The sequence below is a fragment of the Hakea prostrata genome, chromosome 2 (genome assembly GCF_041222555.1).
Source record: "Hakea prostrata isolate BN-2017 chromosome 2, UWA_Hpros_2, whole genome shotgun sequence".
Lineage (NCBI taxonomy): Eukaryota > Viridiplantae > Streptophyta > Magnoliopsida > Proteales > Proteaceae > Hakea > Hakea prostrata.
The window spans coordinates 27557305-27564191 of NC_142601.1; positions in this window are offsets into that span (position 1 = coordinate 27557305).

Consider the following 6887-nt stretch of genomic DNA (forward strand, 5'->3'; position numbering starts at 1 on the left):
GGACAGAAACCTCATGTTTGGCCTGTTTTGGATGATTTGATTTCTTTCCTTCTAAGTATCTTTCCTAATATGTTATGTATACTTGTTTAGGACTTTCTTTCCAAGTTTAGACAAGGTCTTACTTGATCTCCAAGATCCTTTGCGAAGTAATTAAGTTAAGGATGGTTATTTCCTTAATTACATAGATTGCATGATCTAGTTTCTATATTTGAATCTCTTTGATTTATTTCCTTAAATAGATTCTTACACTAATATACTATTGATGCAACTACTTTGATTACAGTAGCATTACTTGTTTATGCTAATTAATTCATGTATGATTTACTTACCAATTATATACAAGTTGGATGTTATTATTGATTTCTTTCCATATAAGAAGTTACCATATATGTGATATGATGGATTTATGTTTGTGAATGATTAAGTATGGTTTGGAAAGGGGAGGTGTCCTTTTGACACTTCTGTCCTTGGACAACTACGGGAATATTATGGGATGTTTCCGGAGATGCCCTTTGGACACCTTCCTAAACTGTTGGATGACATATTTAGGGTTGTCTAGTAGTGTTTGGCTGTCCTATTATGTCAGACCCTAATCGGAGGGGTATTGAGACCAAACGACCCATGGTAGCAATGGGGATTCATGGACGCTCAAGACATGTAACCAATCCGTGAGAGGACATGGATCACATTGTGGATACTCGAAAGAGGCCATTTATTGGTAGGGTTGCATATGGATAGACTTGGGCTCATGGGCGCTCAAGACCGGTAACCACCCCTTGAGGAGACGTGAGAGCTTTCCGTTTACCATATGTGGATAACAGTAGGGTTGATGAGTCTGTAGTCAGGGACTATGAGGACTCTAGTGTGAAGGATACCGGAAAGGATCGCCAGGGGCGAGGAATGGACGTATATGGATCTAACTTGATGTAACTAAGTAGGAGACTTGCATTTGGCTAGGCTTTGACCCTAACATGCGCCAGTACTTAGACCAATGGTGATGTGAGAGAGCGGTGACCTAAACCCCATCCATTGAATGTCCAAGGGATGCCGGACCCACTACCAAAAGGCGTTGTGTGATGAGACCTTCTAGTACGGTGCTATGAGTTAAAGCATGTCTGCAAATAGAGACCAGCATACATAGAGTTAGAATCATATTGCATCATGTGTTTCATATCATATAGCATCTTACTCTGCTTTGAAATCCTGCTATTTATGTTATTATGGATTAACTGCCTTATTGGGTTTCTTTGAAACTCATTCTTTTTGTGCTATGTATTGTTAGATTTCTCTACAGGTTCGGAGTACCATCACTGCTCGTATGAAGAAGTGCAAGGAGAAGAGACATATCTCTAGGAAGGTGATTGCGGTTACGACGATTACACTGAAGATTCCGCTGGTGGTTATGCTGCGTACGATGCTTAGTCCGACCATAGAGTGGAAGCCCTTGCGCCATTTTTGAGATTTAAACTTATAGAGATGTTGTCTATAAAATTGAGAACAATTTAGTTACTTATTGTACCTGCTACTGAGATTAGTTTTCATCCCTTTCCTTTTCTTTTTAGAACTACTTTTCCGCTGATTAGTAGAGTGAGATTTCCGCCTCACTTTACTTATGATTTAGACATATTGATTGTCTTTCATACTCTGATGATATATGATTTATTCTTCCCTTATTTGGATCTTTTGTTTATACTTTGTACATTGATTATTTATGTTCATGATTATGTTATTGTCTATGTGGGAGGTTGATTACCTCGATACTTGATCTTCGAGGCTGTGGATCACACACTCGGGTATGCCAGGTAAGGTACCGGCTGGGTGGATGTGATAGAGGGATTAGGCGTTCAAGCTCGCCCTATTGCAGACCAGCTTCCCAAATATGGAGAAGTTATATTCATTTCTTAATCCGGTGGTGTTTGACGAGCTTCAAATGCCTCGTTCTGAAGGGCTTCCTAAATTGCCACTAGTGGAAGACCCTAACCCCAACGACTTCATTGATTCCCCTTCTCCCCAACAAGAGCCTACTCCCAAATTCCAAATAGAGGGTGAGGAGGTTCCCAAAGATGCTACTTCCGAAGATGCCCCCTTTGCCGAAGATGCCACTCCTTCTATTTCTGCCGATCATGTCACCGATCCAGTTGCCAGCCTAAATCAAACTTATACCTTTTTTTGTTTTTTCAAACTTGTATGTATTTTTTTTTCCGTATTTGGGACCTTTCTTTTTGGTGTCCACATCTTTTGTAACCCAGGTGATCCCGGCCCCTTTTCATATTGAATGAAGTTCCATTTTCCCTCCAATTGCACTCCTATCTTTGAATTGACTTGGTCGGGAATGTTTGGTAAAGGATTCACTTGTGGGTTTTTGTTTCGACCAATCTCCTGGGTCTCATTTTTCTGTTGTGAGGATGTTCTAGTCCACCTGCTGAACTACGTATGGCCCAACATATTTGAGACATCACCTCATGTTATAAATGCTATCATGGAAGCAATAGAAGGAATGAGGGTATCTTTGGGTGCAGTTGCCATCTTGAACTATTGTTTGCAAGGTCTTTTCAATCCCACAGGGGAGATCGGGAGGACACTCAGGAGGCCTATCGATTAGGAGGTGTATTGGAAGATCTTGTCATGAAACAATAGAAGGAGCTTTGGGTGCAGTTGCCACTTTGAACTATTGTTTGCAAGGTCTTTTCCATCTCGAAAGGAAGACCGGAAGGACACATGGGAGGTCTCTTGATCGAGAGGTGTATTGGAAGATCGATAGTCCTCTGCTAAACCAGTTCTTTTCAGCCGATGGAGGAGACAATTCATTGTATCGTGACGGCCACTTGATATTATACTTCAGCCTACAGTCTCTTAATACCGATGGTACATCTTTGGGTGTGTGATTGTGTTAGTTTTGCATGAAACCGTAGGTAAGGTACCCTGTGAATGTCCGAGTCAATTTGCTTGGGCCCCTTATTAGGGCAAGTATGTAGAAGTACGCTAGTCCTCAAGTGAGGTGCAAAAAACATGTGACCGGGCTTATTCCTGAGTCGTGGTAGGGTGGATGTCAGAGTAAATTGCTTGGGCCCCTTGTTTGGAGCAAGTACATAGTATGCTAGTCCTCAAGTGAGGTGCAAAAAACTTGTGACCAAGTTTCTTCTCGTGCCATGGTAGGGTCAGCGGTAGTTTTTATTACTGAATGTAAGATCCATACAATTACTGGTAGAATTTCCTCAAATTGGTAGAGTTCCATGACTGGTCAATTGTTTTTCTGTCCCCGAGTTCCTTTAGGCGATACGCTCCTGGCTTTGTTTCTTTGTCTACAATGTAAGGCCCTTCCCAGGTCGGGCTCATTTTTCCTTGATTCCTCGAGTTCGAAGCCCTGGTTCTTTGTAGCACCAGGTCGCTCGATCTATACCTCCAGTTCTTCACTAGGGAGTTATAGTACTTTGCTACTCTCTTTTGGTACCTTTGATTTATGTAATTGTCCGTGTCGTGAACTTCCTCAATGTAATCGAGGTTGATCTTTAGTTCTTGTTCGTTTTGCTTCTCTTCGTAGGCTTGATACCTTCGTAGTTCTTGTTCTTCGTAGGCTTGATACCTCAATGTGAAATCCAGCCCAAACCTAGCCAGGACTCCCCATTTGTTTTGGGTGAAGAAAGGTTTGTTTAATGTTTGAACTTGAAGTTGGACCTTGTTAACAGTGTTGCTATCTTTGAAAGTCTTAGGAAGTCATGTCAAGCCTTTCCCTTAGGGTAGATCCATGTCCCGAAGTGAAGGAAGAGGTCTCTATGGGCCCTTTCTATAGAAGACATAGTATTTGACCCGAAACCCATGGAGATTGATGATGGTGCTCCATACTTGGATGCTTTGTCAGTGTTTGATAAGAAACTGCACCTTGAAGAAGGGGAGTTTAGTTGATGGACCTAATGCACTCCCGGACTTGATTTGAAGGTAATTCTCTGACCAAGACTAGTTGATTGAGTTGTAGGAGAAAGCCCAAGTGAATTCTAGTTGATATGGCCTTCCAATTCCCTACCTTAAGTTGTTGTTCTTGCTTGGTCGACTGGCTGGTCGACTGAGTCAGTCAACCAAGCAGTCTGCCAGCTGAATGTTAAGTGTGAGAAAATCTGGTTTTTTGGTCTTTTTGAGTTCTACTTAAGGGGACTTTGTGGCTTTAACCCTATTCTATTGCTGGGACTCTCTTGGAACGTGGGAAGGCTCCTCTTAGACCTCTCCTTGTCTTGGGTGAAGAAATCCTACAAGAATCATTGTCTCTCTTATCTAATCTCTTCTACAAGGTATGTAATCTCTCACTCTCTCTCTAATCTACTTCTACCTCACCTTATTCTTGTTGTTGGGACTATGAAGAAGGTGCTGCAACCTTACAACCACCTCTTCTATTGTCTCTTTTGATTTCTATAAACCCCCTTTCATTCTATCAATGCTATGCATCTCATATCGATTCTTAACCTTGTCTTTCTTATGAAATTCTTTCATAGCAACATGATTTCATCTCCAAAACTGATTAGAGAAAGAATTAAGTATGCCCAGTCAAGACAGAAATCTTATGCCGACAAGAGAAGGACCGATCTGGAGTTTCCAATTGGAGAAAAAGTTTTCCTTAAAGTGTCACTTATGAAAGGGGTGATGAGATTCAATGTAAAGGGAAAGCTTAGCCCTCGCTTCATTGGACCTTATGAGATTCTGGAGAAGGTTGGACCTGTTGCCTATCGCTTGGCCATGCCCCCATCTCTTGCTGGAGTTCACACTGTGTTCCATGTTTCTATGCTCCGAAAGTACATAGAGAACATAGAGCATATATTACAGCAAGCACTCGAAGGGCTCAGTGCCGATCTTTCTTATGATGAAGGACCAGCCGAAATTCTTGATAAGAAGGACAAGCAGCCGCGGAATCGCACCATCCCTTTGGTGAAGATTCGGTGGAAGAACCATAACCCGGAAGAAGCCTCATGGGAGAAAGAAGAAGACATGAGAGAGAAGTTTCCTCATCTTTTTGGAAGCACAGGTACGCTTTCAATTTCGAGGACGAAATTTCTTTTAAGGGGGGGAGAATGTAAAATCCGGCCTTATCCTAACCCTGACCCGGCCCAGATTTTATACTGTTGCAGGTCCGAAGACCCGAAGTGGTGGTAGAAGAGACCTGTGGGCCCTCTTAGTGGATGATTTGATGGTTGATGCTAAGCCTATGGACATTGACAATGATGCCCCTCACTTGAGCACATTGTCAGTATTGGGTGAAAATCTGCGCATCGATGAAGATTGAATTAGTTGAAGCACTTCCCGGAACCCCGTGATCAATCCGAAGGTATTTTCTGAAACTAGACTTGTTGATTGACTTGTAGGAGAAAACCCCGCCCCTACCAGTCGACCAAGAGTAATGAAATTCGAAATTTCACTAAATCTCTTCCCATTTTGCCCCTACCTTTTTGGAACTCGTGAATGAGGACCTAAACTAATCATTGGCACTCCAGAGCTCGAGGTTGGACACTCTCTTGGGCTATTCCTTGATGTTTGGGAAGATCTTTGACTCCAATCATTATTGTATATACTAATCATCAACTCAAGGTATGATTTCTTCTATTCCTCTTCTAATCTATTCATTTTTTTATCAATTAATGATCTTGAAACCATGGTTGAAGTGCTGCAACCTTGCAAACACTTAACCATGAGTTTCCCCCCTTTCAATTCCTTAATCCTTCCCCACTCTTGCTATGCTATGATTCAAATGAGATTAATTGCACTCCATCACTTGATTTCTATTCAATCTAACCTATTTTGATTCAAATCTGATATGTAGATGCATGATAAGCTTAGACTATAATGAAATTAAGATTCTAGCTTGATTCTTAACACTCATTTGATTGATTTCTATCATCCTTTACAATTTCTATCAATTCCAATTAATTCTTGCTAGGTATCATATAGAACCTCAAATTTCGATTTGGGTATTTTTGATTGAACCGTTGGATCATCATGAAAATTTGTGTGTAGAATCCCCTTCCTGTTATAAACATGGCCTCCAAATTTCATGACGATCAAAGCACCGGAAGGGTAGTTTCGGATCAAATTTCCATTGCTGTCCTGAAGATAACAAGTCTTGGTGACTGCTTGGTCGACTGACAGTCGACCAAGCCAGTCAACCAAGAGTTGTTAAAGCCCTGTACTCAGCCGAATTGATCCGTTTGAACCTCGATTCAATTGCTTTCTTCTCTGACATTACTTGTATGATTATCTAGGGTATCAACACTGATTTTGGGACCATACTTGGTAATCATTGAATCTATTTACAACTTGATTAAGGTAAGGACAGTCATTAACTCAAGTATGTTAATTATATCAACATGCTTACATTATGGGAGCTTAATGGTTATGTTCATATGAATATTCCTTTACTATACATGATTGTTATGTGTTTTCTTATCAGTAATAGAATGTATATATCATTTAGAATATCATGTTTAGTTTTACTTTATGATTTTATATATGATCAATCATGTTATGATATATATTTGTTTATATGATGAATCATTGATTTAGTATAATATGATGAGATTTAGTTTGTGATTGACTACGTATGACTTGGGATTGGGAAGTGTCCTTCCGACACTTCTGTCCTTGGACATCGGAGGGAGTAGTATGGGATATTCCCCAAAGGTGTCCATCGACGCTTTCCCGGGTTGTTGGATGACATATATAGGATTGTCTAGGTGTATGGTTAGGATATTTTCCCTTGTCGTATCAGACCCGAATCGGAAGGGTATTGAGACCAAACGACCCGTGGAGAGTATGGTTGAAAGGCGCTCAAGACCGATATCCACTCTGTGAGAGGACTTGAACTATACTGCGGATACCCGAAAGGGACCATTTGTTGGTTGGGTTGC